The sequence below is a fragment of the Arachis hypogaea genome, chromosome 12, assembly GCF_003086295.3.
Source record: "Arachis hypogaea cultivar Tifrunner chromosome 12, arahy.Tifrunner.gnm2.J5K5, whole genome shotgun sequence".
Taxonomy (NCBI): domain Eukaryota; kingdom Viridiplantae; phylum Streptophyta; class Magnoliopsida; order Fabales; family Fabaceae; genus Arachis; species Arachis hypogaea.
In genome coordinates, this window is record NC_092047.1 from 76746160 (window position 1) to 76766166 (window position 20007).

General features: G+C 39.4%; 2 non-coding genes across 2 annotated transcripts; both read left to right on the top strand.

Moving 5' to 3' along the window:
* Window positions 1-10906: 10906 nt before the first annotated feature.
* On the top strand, window positions 10907-11015 carry LOC112731690 (small nucleolar RNA R71). Its single transcript, XR_003167458.1, has one exon. It is a non-coding gene; the product is annotated as a small nucleolar RNA R71 (small nucleolar RNA).
* Window positions 11016-15678: 4663 nt separating this feature from the next.
* On the top strand, window positions 15679-15782 carry LOC112731715 (small nucleolar RNA R71). The gene has a single exon (XR_003167480.1). It is a non-coding gene; the product is annotated as a small nucleolar RNA R71 (small nucleolar RNA).
* Window positions 15783-20007: the final 4225 nt, after the last annotated feature.

Consider the following 20007-nt stretch of genomic DNA (forward strand, 5'->3'; position numbering starts at 1 on the left):
GTGTGGGTGGGTTTGGGAGGGAAATGGTTTGAATTTGAATGGTGAGGTAGGTGGGGTTTGATGATGGATGGATGTGAGTGGTGAAGAGAGTATGAGGAAGAGGGTAAGATTTGATAGGTGAAGGGTGTTTGGGGAAGAGGTATTGAGGTGATTGGTGAAGGGTGTATGGGGAAGAGTGTTATGGAAAGGTGTGAAGAGGAGAGAAGAAGAGGGGGTAGGTGGGGATCCTGTGGGGTCCACAGATCCTGAGGTGTCAAGGAAATTGAGTCCCTGCACCATTCTGGTGTTTAAACGCCCATTGTGTGCCAAATCTGGCGTTTAACGCCAGCTCTGCTACCTTTCTTGGCGTTAAACGCCAGTCTGCTGCCCATTTCTTGCGTTAAACGCCAGCCAGATGCCCTTTTCTGGCGTTAAACGCCAGCTAGATGCCAGACAGCCTTTTCTGACGTTAAACGCCCAGAGTGCTGCCCATTATGTCGTTTAACGCCTAGAATGCTGCCAGGCTGGGCGTTAAATGCCCATTTTGTTATCCTTTCTGGCGTTTAAATGCCAGTAAGCCTGTCCTCCAGGGTGTTCTATTTTTAATGCTATTTTTCATTCTATTTTTGATTTTTTTTGTTGTTTTTGTGACTTCACATGATCATCAACCTAAAGAAAGCATAAAATAGCAATGGAAAATAAATAAATATAATTAAATAAAATTGGGTTGCCTCCCAACAAGCGCTTCTTTAATGTCAATAGCTTGACAGTAAGCTCTTAGAGAGCCTCACAAAGATTCAGACCTTAGTGTTGGCCTCCCAACACCAAACTTAGAAGTTGAGTGTGGGGGCTCTATTTGACTCTGTATTGAGAGAAGCTTTTTGTGCTTCCTCTCCATGGTTACAGATGGAGATCCTTGAGTCTTAAACATAAGGTAGTCCTCATTTAATTGGAGGACTAGCATTCCTCTGTCCACATCAATCACAGCTTTTGCTGTGGCTAGGAAGGGCCTTCCAAGGATGATGGATTCATCCGCATCCTTTCCAGTATCTAGGATTATGAATTCTGTAGGGATGTACTGGCCTTCAACCTTCACCAAGACATCCTCTACAAGTCCATAAGCCTGTTTCCTTGAATTGTCTGCCATCTCTAGTGAGATTCTTGCAGCTTGTACCTCAAAGATCCCTAGTTTCTCTATTATAGAGAGGGGCATGAGGTTTATACTTGACCCCAGGTCACACAGAGCCTTCTTAAAGGTCATGGTGCCTATGGTACAAAGTATTAAGAACTTTCCAGGATCCTATTTCTTTTGAGGTAATTTCAGTTGAACCAGATCATTCAGTTCATTAATGAGCAATGGAGGTTCATCCTCCCAAGTCTCATTACCAAATAACTTGGCATTCAGCTTCATGATTGCTCCTAGATACTGAGCAACTTGCTCTTCAATAATGTCTTCATCCTCTTCAGAGGAAGAATACTCATCAGAGCTCATGAATGGCAACAGTAAGTTCAGTGGAATCTCTATGGTCTCTGTATGAGCCTCAAATTCCTTTGGTTCCTCATTAGGGAACTCCTTGGAGGCTAGTGGACGTCCAGTGAGGTCTTCCTCACTGGAAATCACTGCCTTTCCCTCCTTCTTGCACTCTCTCTTTTGGATTCTCTTCTGTATTGCTTGGGAGAGTACTAGGAGGGAGTTCAGTAACTCTTTTACTCAGCTGACCTACTTGTGCCTCCAAATTTTTAATAGAGGACCTTATTTCATTCATTAAACTTTAAGTGATCTTAGTTAGATCAGAGACTACAGTTGCTAAGTCAGAGTGGCTCTGCTTAGAATTCTCTGTCTGTTGCTGAGAAGATGATGGAAAAGATTTGTTATTGCCAAACCGTGTTCCCCCATGGTGTACGAAATTGTGATCCCTGGTAATGAAGCAAGTACACTGGGTCGTCCAAGTAATAAAACCTTACGTGAGTAAGGGTCGATCCCACGGAGATTGTTGGTATGAAGCAAGCTATGGTCATCTTGTAAATCTCAGTCTGGAAGATATCAAATGGTTATGGAGTTTTCGAATAATAATAATAATAAATAAACAGAAAATAAAGATAGAAATACTTATGTAAATCATTGGTGAGAATTTCAGATAAGCGTATAGAGATGCTTTTGTTCCTCTGAACCTCTACTTTCCTGTTGTCTTCATCCAATCATTCCTACTCCTTTCCATGGCAAGCTTTCTGTAAGGCATCACCGTTGTCAATGGCTACATCCTATCCTCTCTGTGAAAAAGGTCCAAATGCTCGGTCATGGCACGGCTAATCATCTGGAGGTTCTCGATCATACTGGAATAGGATTCACCCTCCTTTTGCGTCTGTCACTACGCCCAGCACTCGCGAGTTTGAAGCTCGTCACAGCCATCCCTTCCCAAATCCTACTCGGAATACCACAGACAAGGTTTAGACTTTCCGGATCTCAGGAATGGCCATCCATGGGTTCTAACTTATATGACGAAGACACTAATAACTCGGACTCGGTCCCCTGTATTAGATATCCAAGAGATATTCATTCTAGCTTGTTTGCATGTAGAACGGAAGTGTTTGTCAGGCACGCGTTCATAAGTGAGAATGATGATGAGCATCACATAATCATTATATTCATCATGTTCTTGGGTGCGAATGGATATCTTAGAAGCGGAATAAGTTGAATTGAATAGAAAAATAGTAGTACTTTGCATTAAATCATGAGGAACAGCAGAGCTCCACACCTTAATCTATGGAGTGCAGAAACTCTACCGTTGTAAATACATAAGAAATGAAGGTCCAGGCATGGCCGAATGGCCAGCCCCTCCAAACGTGATCAATAGATCAAAAGATAATCCAAAGATCATAAGATGTTCTAAATACAATAGTAAAAAGTCCTATTTATACTAAACTAGCTACTAGGGTTTACAAAAATAAGTAAATGATGTAGAAATCCACTTCCGGGGCCCACTTGGTGTGTGCTTGGGATGAGCTTGAAGTTTACACGTGCAGATGCTTCTTTTGGAGTTGAACGCCAAGTTGTAACGTGTTTTTGGCGTTCAACTCTGGTTCGTGACTTATTTCTGGCGTTTAACTCCAGATTGCAGCATAGAACTGGCGTTCAACGCCCTTTTGCATCATCTAAACTCAGACAAAGTATGGACTATTATATATTTCTGGAAAGCCTTGGATGTCTACTTTCCAACGCAATTGGAAGCGCACCATTTGGAGTTCTTTAGCTCCAGAAAATCCACTTTGAGTGCAGAAAGGTCAGAATCCAACAGCATCAATAGTCCTTCTTCAACCTCTGAATCTGATTTTTGCTCAAGTCCCTCAATTTCAGCCAGAAAATACCTGAAATTATAGAAAAACACACAAACTCATAGTAAAGTCCAGAAATGTGAATTTAACATAAAAACTAATAAAAACATCCCTAAAAGTAACTAGATCCTACTAAAAACAAACTAAAAACAATGCTAAAAAGCGTATAAATTATCCGTTCATCACAACACCAAACTTAAATTGTTGCTTGTCCCCAAGCAACTAAAAATCAAATAGGATAAAAATAAGAGAATATACTATAAATTCCAAAATATCCATGAAACATAGCTCCAATCAGATGAGCGGGACTTGTAGCTTTTTGCCTCTTGAATAGTTTTGGCATCTCACTTTATCCATTGAACTTCAGAATGATTGGCATCTATAGAAACTCAGAGTTCAGATAGTGTTATTGATTCTCCTAGTTTAGTATGTTGATTCTTGAACACAGGTACTTTATGAGTCTTGGCCGGGGCTCTAAGCACTTTGTTTTCCAATATTACCACCGGATACATAAATGTCACAGACACATAATTGGGTGAACCTTTTCAAATTGTGACTCAGCTTTGCTAAAGTCCCCAATTAGAGGTGTCCAGGGTTCTTAAGCACACTCTTCTTTTTGCTTTGGACCTTGACTTTAACCGCTCAGTCTCAAGTTTTCACTTGACACCTTCACGCCACAAGCACATGGTTAGGGACAGCTTGGTTTAGCCGCTTAGGCCAGAATTTTATTCCTTTAGGCCTTGATGCTTGCATAAACTAGTTATGCCACGATTTAGGAAATTGCACGATCGGCAAAATTCCTTCCGGCAAGTGCACCGGTTATCGTCAAGTAAAAACTCACAATAGAGTGAGGTCGAATCCCACAAGGATTGGTTGAGTGAGCAATTCGGATTAGAAGTGTGTTCTAGTTGAGCGGAATCAAGATTTAGATGAGAATTGCGGAATGTAAAATTGGCGGGAAACGTAAATGACAAGAAATTGAAATGACAAGGAATTTAAATGGCGGAATCTTAAATTGCATGAATTAAAGAGCAGAAGCTAAATTGCTGAAAATTAAAAGGGAATGGGGGTGATTGCATGAATTGATTTGCAGAATGTAAAAAGAAAGTGGAAATCAGAAATGGGGAATTTATTGGGTTATAGGAGATATTGAGATCTCCGAATCAAAACATGTTTATCTCTTCCTCAACCAATGCGTTCATTGAATTTTGCTTGGCAATCTTATATGATTGGATCCCAATCCCTTGGCTCACCAATTCTCTCTAAAAACAAACAAATTCCCAATCCCTTGGTTTAAATGTTCATAAGAAGAGATGATGCTCGATCACTGATTATACCACACAGTTTCATGAACCACAATTTGGTAGGATTACATGTCACAATATCCATCCAAACCCCAATCCAATTCACTGTGAGAAAGCTTCTCTAGCATGAATCCTCCATTCCTTTCCCAAGGTTCCGAAGGATTCCAATTATGGGTAGTTTCTTTCCCAAGACAACTACCCAATGGAATTAGATCAAGAAGCTTTCTAACAAAATTCAAGAGAAAAGATTGAAGAAGAAGATAAACTATTATTGATTCATTGAATTACAATAGAGCTCCCTAACCCAATGAAAGGGGGTTTAGTGAGTCATAGCTCTGAATTCAATTACAAAGATATGAAAACTAGCAAAAAATGAAAAGGTAAAAGTCCCTCCTAACTTAAATTCTATCCTATTTATACACTTTCTATATTGAGCTTCTGTTGTGTTTCTTGGGCTTTGAGGCCTCTCCCTGCTTTCCTTTTGCTTTGGGTTTATGATCCATAATCTTGATGAGGCTGCTGATCCAAATTCTGTAACATTCATTGAGCCAACTTAGTGATAATCAAATAATAATACATGACTCAACAAATTGAAATTTCAGACTCATCAATCCTTCAGGCCCAATCCCATAAACCATGATATTCAATTGGGTTTCATACCAGAGTAAGTTTAAGTTAATGTTTGTGCTCAAAGACTAACTTAAACCGCAATATTTTTGGCCCAGAAACCTTTTCCAAGAGTGGCGTTTAAGTTGCAGTTTAAGCTTAAACTGCAGCTTAAACGCCAGACACTTCCAGTGAAGCCTTTTGTAGAAGCACGTTTAAGCTTCAGTTTAAGGTTAAACTGAAGCTTAAACGTGGAAATGGAAGATGGCAGCCCTGGAGAGTCATGTAGTCGAACACGTTTAAGCTTCAGTTTAAGGTTAAACTGAAGCTTAAACGTGGAGATAGGAAGGGCATCCCTGGAGGTCGAACACGTTTAAGCTCCAGTTTAAGGTTAAACTGGAGCTTAAACGTGGAAGAGGAGAAAGCCATCCTGGAGGTCGAACACGTTTAAGCTCCAGTTTAAGGTTAAACTGGAGCTTAAACGTGGAAGAGGAGAAAGGTAGCCCTGGAGGTGTCGAACACGTTTAAGCTCCAGTTTAAGGTTAAACTGGAGCTTAAACGTGGAAGAGGAGAAAGCCATCCTGGAGGTCGAACACGTTTAAGCTCCAGTTTAAGGTTAAACTGGAGCTTAAACGTGGAAGAGGAGAAAGGTAGCCCTGGAGGTGTCGAACACGTTTAAGCTCCAGTTTGAGGTTAAACTGGAGCTTAAACGTGGAAATGGAGAGAGCAACCCTGGAGGAGAAAACTTGGTCGAACACGTTTAAGCTCCAGTTTAAGGTTAAACTGGAGCTTAAACGTGGAAATGGCTCCCTGGTGCTTTTCCCATTTCCGGCGTTTAACCTCCAGTTTAAGGTTAAACTGGAGGTTAAACGTGGAACTCTTCCTGAGTGGCATTCTCATTCTGGCGTTTAACCTCCAGTTTAAGGTTAAACTGGAGGTTAAACTTCAATTCCAGCATTTCTTAGCCTTCATGATTCTGGCGTTTAAGCTCCAGTTTAGGCTTAAACTGGAACTTAAACTCCACATGTGATATTCAAGCTTCCTTTATTGATTTTGTTGCTTCCTTGCTTAGCCTCTTCTTCCCTGAAATCATCCAAACAATTGCATCAAAGTCTTGCAAAATTTCATGAGAAATCTTCCATTCATAGCATTCAAGTAATATAACTAAAACTCATGGAATTTGCATCAAAATCATACTGTTTGGATGGTTCATTGCTTTGTTATTCATTTAACCATTCTTGGTTACTTAAAGCTCAAGAAAATGCATAAAACTACTAAAACTAACAGAAAAATGCTAGTGAAACTAGCCTAAGATGCCTTGGCATCAGGCCTCCTATCCACTGATGCTCAAAGCCTTGGGATCCTTTTTATTACCCTTGCCTTTTGGTTTTAAGGGCTATTGGCTTTTTCTGCTTGCTTTTTCTTTTTCTTTCTATTTTTTCTTTTTTTTCGCATTTTTTTCTGCAAGCTTTTTGTATTCACTGCTTTTTCTTGCTTCAAGAATCATTTTTATGATTTTTCAGATTATCAAATAACATGTCTCCTTGTCATCATTCTTTCAAGAGCCAACATATTTAACATTCTTAAACAACAACTTCAAAAGACATATGCACTGTTCAAGCCTTCATTCAGAAAACTAAAAGTATTGTCACCACATCAAGATAATTAAACTAAGTTCAAGGATAAATTCGAAACTCATGTACTTCTTGTTCTTTTAAATTAAAACATTTTTCATTTAAGAGAGGTGATGGATTCTTAGGACATTCATAACTTTAAGATAAAGTTACTAAATACTAATGATCATGTAATAAGACACTAACATAGACAAGCACTTAACATAAAGAAAACGAAAAATAGAAAATTTGAGAACAAGGAATGAGTCCACCTTAGTGATGGTGGCGTTTCCTTCTTGAGGAACTAATGATGTCCTTGAGCTCTTCTATGTCTCTTCCTTGTCTTTGTTGCTCCTCCCTCATTGCTCTTTGATCTTCTCTAATTTCATGGAGGATGATGGAGTGCTCTTGATGTTCCACTCTTAATTGTCCCATGTTGGAACTTAATTCTCCTAGGGAGGTGTTGATTTGCTCCCAAAAATTTTGTGGAGGAATATGCATCCCTTGAGGCATCTCAGGGATTTCTTAGTGATGAGCTTCTTCATGCGTCTCTTGAGATCCATGAATAGGCTATCTTGTTTGCTCCATCCTTTTCTTAGTGATGGGCTTGTCCTCATCAATGAGGATATCTCCCTCTATGTCAATCCCAGCCGAATTGCATAGGTGGCAAATGAGGTGAGGAAAGGCTAACCTTGCCATAGTAGAGGACTTGTTAGCCACCTTGTAGAGTTCTTGAGGTATAATCTCATGAACTTCCACCTCTTCTCCAATCATGATGCTATGGATCATAATGGCCCGGTCTATAGTAACTTCAGACCGGTTGCTAGTGGGAATGATTGAGCGTTGAATGAACTCCAACCATCCTCTAGCTACAGGCTTAAGGTCCAGTCTTCTCAGTTTAACCGGTTTGCCTTTTGAGTCAATCTTCCATTGAGCTCCTTCCACACATATGTCCATGAGGACTTGGTCCAACCTTTGATCAAAGTTGACTCTCCTTGTGTAGGGGCGTGCGTTCTCTTCCATCATTGGCAAGTTGAACGCCAACCTCACATTTTCCGGACTAAAATCTAAGTATTTCCCCTAAACCATAGTGAGATAATTCTTTGGGTTTGAGTTCTTACTTTGATCATGGTTCCTAGTGATCCATGCATTAGCATAGAACTCTTGAACCATTAGAATTCCGACTTGTTGGATGGGGTTTGTTAGAACTTCCCAACCTCTTCTATGGATCTCATGTCGGATCTCCGGATACTCATTTTTCTTGAGTTTGTAAGGGACCTCGGGGATCACCTTCTTCTTGGCCACAACATCATAAAAGTGGTCTTGATGGGCTTTGGAGATGAATCTTTCCATCTCCCATGACTCGGAGGTGGAAGCTTTTGTCTTCCCTTTCCCTTTTCTAGAGGATTCTCCGGTCTTAGGTGCCATCAATGGTAATGGAAAAATAAAAAGCTTTATGCTTTTACCACACCAAACTTAGAATATTGCTCGCCCTCAAGCAAGAGAAGAAAGAAAAGAAGAAAAAGAAGAAGATATGGAAGAGAGGGAGAGAGGGTTGTGTTTCGGCCAAGAAGGGGATGAGAGGGTTGTGTTGTGTGAGAATGAAGAAGAATGGAGAGGTTTATATAGTGGAGGGAGAGGGGTAAGGTTCGGCCATATGGGGTGGGTTTGGGTGGGAAAAGTGATTTTGAATTTTGAAGGTAGGTGGGGTTTATGAGGTAGGTTTATGGGGAAGAGTGGATGGATGTGAGTGGTGAATGGGTAATAGGGAAGAGAGAGATTGAGGTGATTGGTGAAGGGTTTTGGGAAAAGGTGTTTATTGGGAAGAGAGGATGAATGAGAAGAGGGAAGAGTATGAGTGGAGGTAGGTGGGGATCCTGTAGGGTCCACAAATGCTGAGATGATCCTGTGCGGTCCACAGATCCTGAGGTGTCAAGGAATTACATCCCTGCACCAATTAGGTATGTAAAATGCCTTTGCATGCAATTCTGGCGTTGAACGCCAGTTCTATGCTTGTTTCTGGCGTTCAGCGCCAGCTTTCCTCAGTGTGCATTCCTGGCGTCTAAACGCTAGGATGCTGCTTGTTTTGGGCGTTCAACGCCAGATCCATGCTCTGTTCTGGCGTTGAACGCCAGCCAGATGCTCCTTACTGGCGTTTAAACGCCAGTAAGCCCTTCCTCCAGGGTGTGATTTTTCTTCTGCTATTTTTGATTCTGTTTTTGATTTTTCTATTTATTTTGTGACTCTACATGATCATGAACCTAATAAAACATGAAAGAATAATAAAAATAAAAATAAAATTAGATAAATAAAAATTGGGTTGCCTCCCAACAAGCGCTTCTTTAATGTCAATAGCTTGACAGTGGGCTCTCATGGAGCCACACAGGTGATCAGGTCAATTTTATAGACTTTCCAACACCAAACTTAGAGTTTGGATATGGGAGTTCAACACCAAACTTAGAGTTTGGCTGAGGCCTCCCAATACCAAACTTAGAGTTTGACTGTGGGGGCTTTAGTTGACTCTGTACTGAGAGAAGCTTTTCATGCTTCCTCTCCATTATTACAGAAGGAGATTCTTGAGTTTTAAACACAAGGTTGTCCTCATTCAGTTGAAGGATCAATTCTCCTCTGTCTACATCAATCACAGCTCTTGCTGTGGCTAGGAAGGGTCTTCCAAGGATGATGGATTCATCTTCTTCCTTCCCAGTGTCTAGGATTATGAAATCAGCAGGGATGTAAAGGCCTTCAACCTTTACTAACACGTCCTCTACCTGACCATAAGCCTCTTTTCTTGAATTGCCTGCCATCTCTAATGAGATTCTAGCAGCTTGCACCTCAAAGATTTCCAGTTTCTCCATTACAGAGAGTGGCATGAGGTTTATTCCTGACCCAAGGTCACATAGAGCCTTTTCAAAGGTCATGGTGCCTATGGTACAAGGTATTAGGAACTTTCCAGGATCCTGTTTCTTCTGAGGCAATCTCAGTTGATCCAATGCATTTAGTTCATTGGTGAACAGGGGAGGTTCATCTCCCCTAGTCTCTTTACCAAATAAATTGGCATTCAGCTTCATGATTGCACCAAGGAACTTGGCAACTTGCTCTTCAGTAACATCCTCATTCTCTTCAGAAGAGGAATACTCATCAGAGCTCATAAATGGCATAAGGAGGTTCAATGGAATCTCCATGGTCTCTAGATGAGTCTCAGATTCCTTTGGTTCCTCAGAGGGGAACTCCTTATTGATCACTGGACGTCCCAAGAGGTCTTCCTCCTTGGGATTCACGTCCTCCCCTTCCTCCTTGGATTCGGCCATGATGGTTATATCAATGGCCTTGCACTCTCCTTTTGGATTCTCTTCTGTATTGCTTGGGAGAGTACTAGGAGGGGTTTAGTGATCTTCTTACTCAGCTGGCCCACTTGTGCCTCAAAATTTCTAATGGATGACTTTGTTTCATTCATGAAACTCAGAGTGGCCTTAGATAGATCAGAGACTAAATTTGCTAAGCTAGATGGATTCTGCTCAGAATTCTCTGTCTGTTGCTGAGTGGATGATGGAAAAGGTTTACTATTGTTAAACCTGTTTCTTCCACCATTATTAAAGCCTTGTTGAGGCTTTTGTTGATCCTTCCATGAGAAATTTGGGTGATTTCTCCATGAGGGGTTATAAGTGTTTCCATAGGGTTCACCCATGTAATTCACCTCTGCTATTGCAGGATTCTCAGGATCATAAGCTTCTTCTTCAGAAGATGCCTCTTGAGTACTGTTGGATGCAGCTTGCATTCCATTCAGACTCTGGGAAATCATATTGACTTGCTGAGTCAATATTTTATTCTGAGCCAATATGGCATTCAGAGTGTCAATTTCAAGAACTCCCTTCTTCTGAGGCATCCCATTACTCACAGGATTCCTCTCAGAAGTGTACATAAACTGGTTGTTAGCAACCATGTCAATAAGTTCTTGAGCTTCTGCAGGCGTTTTCTTTAGGTGAATGGATCCACCTGCAGAAGTATCCAATGACATCTTAGCTAATTCAGACAGATCATCATAGAATATATCCAGGATGGTCCATTCTGAAAGCATGTCAGAAGGACACTTTTTGGTCAGTTGCTTATATCTCTCCCAAGCTTCATAGAGGGATTCTCCTTCTTTCTGTCTGAAGGTTTGAACATCCACTCTAACCTTACTAAGCTTTTGAGGAGGAAAGAACCTGGCTAAGAAAGCCGTGACCAGCTTATCCCAAGAGTTCAGGCTATCTTTGGGTTGAGAGTCCAACCATGTTCTAGCTCTGTCTCTTACAGCAAAAGGGAAAAGCATGAGCCTGTAGACTTCAGGATCTACTCCATTAGTCTTAACAGTCTCACAGATCTGCAGAAACTCAGTTAAAAACTGATAGGGATCTTCTGATGGAAGTCCATAAAATTTGCAGTTCTGTTGCATTAGAGCAACTAATTGAGGTTTCAGCTCAAAATTGTTTGCTCCAATGGTAGGGATTGAGATGCTTCTTCCATCAAACTTGGAAGTAGGTGTAATATAATCACCAAGCATCCTCCTTGCATTATTGTTGTTAGGTGCGTCTGCCATCTCCTTTTTTGTTTGAAAATTTCAGTAAGGTTTTCTCTGGATTGTTGTAATTTAGCTTCTCTTAGTTTTCTTTTCAGAGTCCTTTCAGGTTCTGGATCAGCTTCAACAAGAATGCCCTTTTCCTTGTTCCTGCTCATATGAAAGAGAAGAGAACAAGAAAAGAAGAGGAATCCTCTATGTTACAGTAAAGAGGCTCCTTATTGTTAGTAGAAGAAGAAAGGGAATAAGAGTGAAGAAGAATGGATAATCCAAACACAAGGGTGAGGAGAGCAGAGATATGAGATGAAGAGAAGTGTTAGTAAGTAATTAAATAAATAGAAGAGGGTGAGAGAGAAGAGAATTTCGAAAATAATTTTTTGAAAAGGAGTTGATGATTTTCGAAAATTAAGATAAAATTAAAATTAAAATTAAAAATTGAAACAATTAATTAATTAAAAATAATTTTTGAAAAAGAGGGAGGTATGTTCGAAAATTAGAGAGGGATAGTTAGTTAGGTAGTTTTAAAAGAGATAAGAAACAAACAAAAAGTTAATTAGTTAGTTGAAACAAATTTTGAAAATCAATTTTTAAAAGATAAGAAGATAAGAAGTTAGAAAAGATATTTGAAAAATATATGATATGAAAAGGTATGATTAAAAAGATATGATTTTGAAAAAGATAAGATAAAAAAATATTTTTGAAAAGATATGATTGAAATTAGTTTTGAAAAAGATTTAATTTTTAAAATCACAATTAATAACTTGATTCACAAGAAATCACAAGATATGATTCTAGAACTTAAAGTTTGAATCTTTCTTAACAAGTAAGTAACAAACTTGAAATTTTTGAATCAAAACATTAATTGTTGATGATATTTTCGAAAATATGATATAAAATTAAGAAAAAGATTTTTGAAAAATATTTTTAAAATTTTCGAAAATAAATAAGAAAAATGAAAAAGATATGACTTTTGAAAAAGATTTTGAAAAAGATAATATTTTTAAATTGAAAATTTGATTTGACTCATAAGAAACAACTAAATTTTAAAAAGTTTTGAAAAAGTCAACTCAAATTTTCGAAAATTTATGAGTGAAAAAGGGAAAGATATTTTTTTTATTTTTGAATTTTTAATGAAGAAAGAGAAAAACATGAAAAAGACTCAATGCATGAGAATTTTAGATCAAAACAATGAATGCATGCAAGAACACTATGAATGTCAAGATGAACACCAAGAACACTTTGAAGATCGAGATGGACATCAAGACTTATTTTTGAAAATTTTTTGATGAAAGAAAAACATGCAAGACACCAAACTTAGAAATCTTTAATGCTTAGACACTATGAATGCAAAGATGTACATGAAAAACAACAAAAGACACAAAATAATAAAACATCAAGATCAAACAAGAAGACTTACCAAGAACAACTTGAAGATCATGAAGAACATTATGAATGCATGAATTTTCGAAAATTTTTATGCAAAAATTTAAAACATGCAATTGACACTAAACTTGATATTGACTCAAGACTCAAACAAGAAACACTAAAAAAATATTTTTGATTTTATGATTTTATAATTTTTTTTGGTATTTTTCGAAAATTATTTGAAAAAGAAAAATAAGGATTCCAAAATTTTTAATATGAATTCCAGGAATCTTGCACTCTTAGTCTAAAGCCTCAGCTAGGAATTAGACATGGCTCACTAGCCAGCCAAGCTTTCAATGAAAGCTCCGGTCCAAAACACTAGACATGGCCAATGGCCAGCCAAGCTTCAGCATGTAAATCAGACATTCATCAGCTAAGTCATCAAATTAACTTGCCTCTATGCTGATGGTTTGGAAGCCTCAGTCCAAAAGAATTTAGACATGGCTTTACAGTCAGCCAGGCTTCAACATGCTTCATGAAACACTAGAATTCATTCTTAAAATTTTGAAGCCATAGAATAATTTATTTTTTTTTGAAACTATTTTTTTATTTATTTAATTTTTTTTTTTGGAAAAATTTTTCAAAAATTAAAGGAATAAAAACAAAAACTTAAAATTAAAACAAAGTTACCTGATCTGAGCAACAATACGAACCGTCAGTTGTCCAAACTCGAACAATCCCCGGCAACAGCGCCAAAAACTTGGTGTACGAAATTGTGATCCCTGGTAAAGGCTCCAAAAACTTGGTGCTCTAATCTTAATTCATAATTCCTCACAACTTCAATACAACTAACCAGCAAGTGCACTGGGTCGTCCAAGTAATAAAACCTTACATGAGTAAGGGTCGATCCCACGGAGATTGTTGGTATGAAGCAAGCTATGGTCATCTTGTAAATCTCAGTCAGGCGGATATCAAATGGTTATGGAGTTTTCGAATAATAATAATAAATAAACAGAAAATAAAGATAGAAATACTTATGTAAATCATTGGTGAGAATTTCAGATAAGCGTATAGAGATGCTTTCATGCTGTCTTCATCCAATCATTCCTACTCCTTTCCATGGCAAGCTTTCTATAAGGCATCACCGTTGTCAATGGCTACATCCTATCCTCTCTGTGAAAAAGGTCCAAATGCTCTGTCACGGAATGGCTAATCATCTGGAGGTTCTCGATCATACTGGAATAGGATTCACCCTCCTTTTGCGTCTGTCACTACGCCCAGCACTCGCGAGTTTGAAGCTCGTCACAGCCATCCCTTCCCAGATCCTACTCAGAATACCACAGACATGGTTTAGACTTTTCGGATCTCAGGAATGGCCATCCATGGGTTCTAACTTATACCACGAAGACACTAATAACTCATACTCGGTCCCCTGTATTAGATATCCAAGAGATATTCATTCTAGCTTGTTTGCATGTAGAATAGAAGTGTTTGTCAGGCACACGTTCATAAGTGAGAATGATGATGAGCGTCACATAATCATCACATTCATCATGTTCTTGGGTGCGAATGGATATCTTAGAAGCGGAATAAGTTGAATTGAATAGAAAAATAGTAGTACTTTGCATTAAATCATGAGGAACAGCAGAGCTCCACACCTTAATCTATGGAGTGCAGAAACTCTACCGTTGTAAATACATAAGTAATGAAGGTCCAGGCATGGCCAAATGGCCAGCCCCCCCAAACGTGATCAATAGATCAAAAGATAATCCAAATATCATAAGATGTTCTAAATACAATAGTAAAAAGTCCTATTTATACTAAACTAGCTACTAGGGTTTACAAAAATAAGTAAATGATGTAGAAATCCACTTCCGGGGCCCACTTGGTGTGTGCTTCGGCTGAGCTTGAAGTTTACACGTGCAGAGGCTTCTTTTGGAGTTGAACACCAAGTTGTAACGTGATTTTGGCGTTCAACTCTGGTTCGTGACGTATTTCTGGCGTTTAACTCTAGACTGCAGCGTAGAACTGGCGTTCAACGCCCTTTTGCATCATCTAAACTCGGGCAAAGTATGGACTATTATATATTGCTGGAAAGCCCTGGATGTCTACTTTTCAACTCAATTGGAAGCGCGCCATTTGAAGTTCTGTAGCTCCAGAAAATCCACTTTGAGTGCAGGGAGGTCAGAATCCAACAGCATCAGCAGTCCTTCTTCAACCTCTGAATCTGATTTTTGCTCAAGTCCCTCAATTTCAGCCAAAAAATACCTGAAATCACAGAAAAACACACAAACTCATAGTAAAGTCCAGAAATGTGAATTTAACATAAAAACTAATAAAAACATCCCTAAAAGTAACTAGATCCTACTAAAAACATACTAAAAACAATGCCAAAAAGCGTATAAATTATCCGCTCATCATCCCACCATTATTATTATTGAAGCCTTGATTAGGCTTTTGCTGATCCTTCCATGAGAGATTAGGATGATTTCTCCATGAAGGATTGTAAGTGTTTCCATAGGATTCTCCCACGTAATTCACTTCTTCCATTCCAGGATTCTCAGGGTCATAAGCTTCTTCTTCAGAGAAAGCTTCCTTAGTACTGCCTGTTGCTGCTTATATTCCAGACAGACTCTGAGAAATTATATTGACTTGCTGAGTCAATATTTTATTCTGAGCCAATATGACATTCAAAGTATCAATCTCCAGAACTCCTTTCTTCTGAGTTGTCCCATTATTCACAGGATTTCTTTCAGAAGTGTACATGAATTGGTTATTTGCAACCATTTCAATGAGTTTCTGGGCTTCTTCAGGTGTCTTCTCCAGATGAAGAGATCCACCAGCAGAGTTGTCCAATGACATCTTGGACAGTTCAGACAGACCATCATAGAATATACATATGATGCTCCATTCTGAAAGCATGCCAGAATGACACCTTCTGATTAATTGCTTGTATCTTTCCCAAGCTTCATAGAGGGATTCACCTTCCTTCTATCTGAAGGTCTGAACTTCCACTCTAAGCTTACTCAATTTTTGAGGTGGAAAAAACTTTACCAAGAAGGCATTGACCAGCTTTTCCCAAGAGTTCAGGCTATCTTTAGGTTGTGAGTCCAACCATGTCCTAGCTCTGTCTCTTACAGCAAAAGGGAAGAGCATGAGTCTATAGACCTCAGGATTAACCCCATGGGTCTTAACAGTGTCACAGATTTGCAAGAATTCAGCTAAAAACTGATGAGGATCTTCCAATGGAAGTCCATGATACTTGCAATTCTGCTGCATTAGAGAAACTAATTGAGGCTTAAGCTCAAAGTTGTTTGCTCCAATTGCAGGAATTGAGATGCTCCTTCCACAGAAGTCAGAAGAGGGTGCAATAAAGTCACCAAGCATCTTTCTTGCATCTCCACCATTGTTATTGGGTTCGGCCATCTCTTCTTCTTTTTCGAAAAATTCTGTCAGGTCCTCTCCAGAGTGTTGTGCTTTAGCTTCTCTTAGCTTCCTCTTTAGAGTCCTTTCAGGTTCAGGATCAGCTTCAATAAGAATGTTCTTATCCTTGTTCCTGCTCATATGAAAAAGAAGAGAACAGAGAAAGAAGAGGAATCCTCTGCAGGTTCTTGCTTGATGCAGGCAAAAACCCAACTCATCATTTAATATATCACGAGTCCGCAAAAAGATATCGACTTCTAGCATAAGGGATGTGTCAGGGCAGTAGCCATGGGGTAAGTTCATAGGGAAACCGTGCAATGCCTCATGTGGTGTCATCTGTATTGCAAAATGAAATGAGCTATTATAGAAAAATTCAGCCCAGGGAAGAAAGGCCACCCACTGTTGCGGCTACGAATGAGAGAAAGCACGTAGGTTTTGATCAGTGACCTCAGTCTGGTCGTCACTCTACAAAGAACTGTAACGTAATCGGGTGCCGCTGAACTCAAAGTGGCTGCGTCAAAAGTGACTGAGGAAGACGGGGTCTCGGTCAGAAATAATGATAGAGGGAAATCTGTGTAATTTAACCACCGATGCAATAAAGACTTTCCCCACATAACTCACAGTGAAGCCGGCTCTCAAGGGTTCAAAATGAGCAGTTTTGCTGAAGCGATCAACCACCACCATAATAGCAGTATAACCTACTGATTTGGGTAACTGAACAATAAAGTTCATTGAAAGTTTTGTCCATGGTCCACATGGCACAGATAAAGGATTGAGGAGTCCCTGAGATTTGGAAGTCATGTATTTGGTAGATTAGCATGTGTTGCATTGCTGAACAAATTTGTATATATCCCTACTCAGGCCTGGCCAAAAAAATAAATCACCAACAGCCTTATAAGTCTTAAGTACCCCCGGATGCCCAGCCATAGGTGTCGCATGAACTTTAATAAGTAGTTGGGTACGAAGGCCCTCAAAATTCGACACCCATATTTTTCCTTTATACATGAGGAGCCCTTCTTGCAATAGACACTCAGGAGGCAACGCTCCCTTCCGATATTTCTCAATCACTAACTGAGTGTCAAGGTCCTCCCTCATAGCCCGTAAGAGAATGGAGTCAATGAGGTATTGACAGTAGAGAATCTTGAAGGCAAGCTTCAGAGGGTTCTTCACCCCGTCTTGATAAGGCATCAGCGTCTAAGTTCGTCTTGCTAGATCGATACACTACCTCAAAGTCAAATCCCAATAACTTTGTAAGGTAATATTGCTATTCTGGTGTGAGGACCACTTAGTTCATGAGTTCATGCAGACCCTGATGATCGGTCTTAATGCAGAACTGACGCCCCAACAAATAGTGCCACTACTTGGCCACTGCTTGGGTAATAGCGTAAAGCTCCCGAATATAAGCCGAAGCAACTGACAAGCGTTGGTTAAGCTTTTTACTAAAGTAAGTGATAGGATGTCCCTGCTTTGAGAGTAGTGCTCCTATGCCATGACCCGAGACATCCATCTCAACCGTGAAAGATAGAGAGAAATTTGGAAGAGCCAACACTGGTGTGTGTGTCAGTGCTGATTTAAGTCTCTCAAAGGCAAAGTCAGCTGTTTGGTCCCAACAGAAGTTGTTGTGCTTGAAGAGTTCTGTCAATGGGGCAGCGAGGTACACATACTTAGCCACAAAGCAACGATAATACCCTGTGAGGCCAAGGGACCCACACAACTATCTCAGGTTGGAAGGTATAAGCCAATCGATGATGGCAGCAATCTTAGAATTATCCACCTGAACTCCAAGTTTAGTCACCACATGCCCCAAATACTCAACCGGTTGCTGAAAAAAAAAACACATTTGGAGAGCTTGGCAACAAAGTGATGTTGTTACAGCATAGTGAGGGCTATCTTAAGGTGATGTAAATGCTCTTCTTTGGACATGCTATAAATTAGAATATCATCGAAAAATATAGCGATGAACTTCCAGAGGTAAGGGCCAAAGAATTTGTTCATAGTGGCTTGGATGGTGGAAGGAGCATTGGTGAGACCAAAGGGCATAAAAACAAATTCTTAATGTCCCAAATGAGTCTGAAAAGCCATCTTTGGAATGTCGCTGTCATGGACTTGGATTTGGTGATACCACGAGCGCAACTTTATCTTAGAGAAATATTTTGCACCACACAACTCATCAAGGATTTCATCAATGGTGGGGATTGGAAACTTGTCTTTTATTGTAACAGCATTGAGAGCACAGTAATCAACACAAAAGTGCCAGCTTCCATCCTTCTTTCGTACCAACAACACCGGGCTAGAGAAGGCATTGTGACTCTCCCGAATGATCCCGGCTTGCAGAATCTCTGCCACCAGTTTCTCAATCTCCTCTTTCTGGTCATGGGGATAATGATAAACCCCAATTTTTTTGTTTATCTTGTGCTTAATTTGAGGGATTTTATCACCTTTTCCCACATTTAATCAATGAAATAGCATGGTTTTGTAATTCTCCCTTGAATTGTGCTTAAATGTGAAAATATGCTTTTTAGGCCCTAAAATTGGTGATTTTAATTCACTTTAATTCCATTCGATGCCTTGATGTGTTTGTTGAGTGATTTCAGGTTCATAAGGCAAGTATTGGATGGAAGGAATGAAGAAAAAGCATGCAAAGTGGGAGAACTCATGAAGAAATGAAGGAACCGTAAAGCTGTCAAGCCTAACCTCTTGGCACTCAATCGACCATAACTTGAGCTACAGAGGTCCAAATGAGGCGGTTTCAGTTGCGTTGGAAAGTTAACATTCAGGGCTTCGAAATGATATAAAATTTTCCATATGTTACTTCGCGCTCAGGGGCGCGCACACGCCATGTACACGTGCACGCCGATGCTGTCCGTGGCCCACTAAAGTGAAATCGCCCCCAGTGATTTTTGAAGAACTTTGGGCCCAACCCAACTCATTTCTAATGCTATTTCATGCAGAATTCAAGCTTGGGCAAAGGGGGAGCAATTGTTTGTAGCATTAGCATCATGTAGGTTAGTTTCTAGAGAGAGAAGCTCCCTCTTCTCTCTAGAATTAGGATTAGAATTTCTTAGATCTAGGTTTAATTCATGCTTTGATTTACTTTTCCTTTACAATTTCTTGTTCCTCTACTCTTCCTCTCTCTAATTTTGTATTTCATTCTTGTAATTGCTTGCTTTGTTGTTGATGCACTCTTCCTTCTTCTACTTTCTTTTAATGCAATTTATGATTCATGTTCTTTTATCATTGATTTGCTTTATTGTTGTTTAATTCCTTGCAATTGAGTAGTGTAGATTTATGTTCCTTGCAATTTTAATATACTTTCCTTTTATGCCTTCCAAGTGTTTGATAAAATTCTTGGTTAGATCTTAGAGTAGAATTTTGTGCTCTTGACTTGCGAAGGTAACTTAGGAACTCTTGAGTTACTAATGTCCAAGTGATTGACGATTGGGAGCCATTAACGCTAGATCTCACCAATTGATTAGGTGTAGAACTAGGAGTTATGGACTTGGATTGATATAGCTCACTTGACTTTCCTCTACTATTAGTTAGGGGTTAACTTAGTGGGATTGATCCTTGCCAATTCTCATGTTGTGGTTAGTGATTAGGATAGAGATCCTTGACCACCGAACCTTGCCAAGACCTTTTTGTTAGTTTAATTCCTTTGCCATTTACCTTTCATGCCTCTTATCAAAGACCCCAAAATATGCTCCATAACCAATAACAAGGCACTTTATTGTAATTCCTAGGGAGAACGACCCGAGGTTCCAATACTTCAGTTTATAAATTTAGGGGTTTGTACTAGTGACAAACAAAATTTTTGTATGAAAGGACT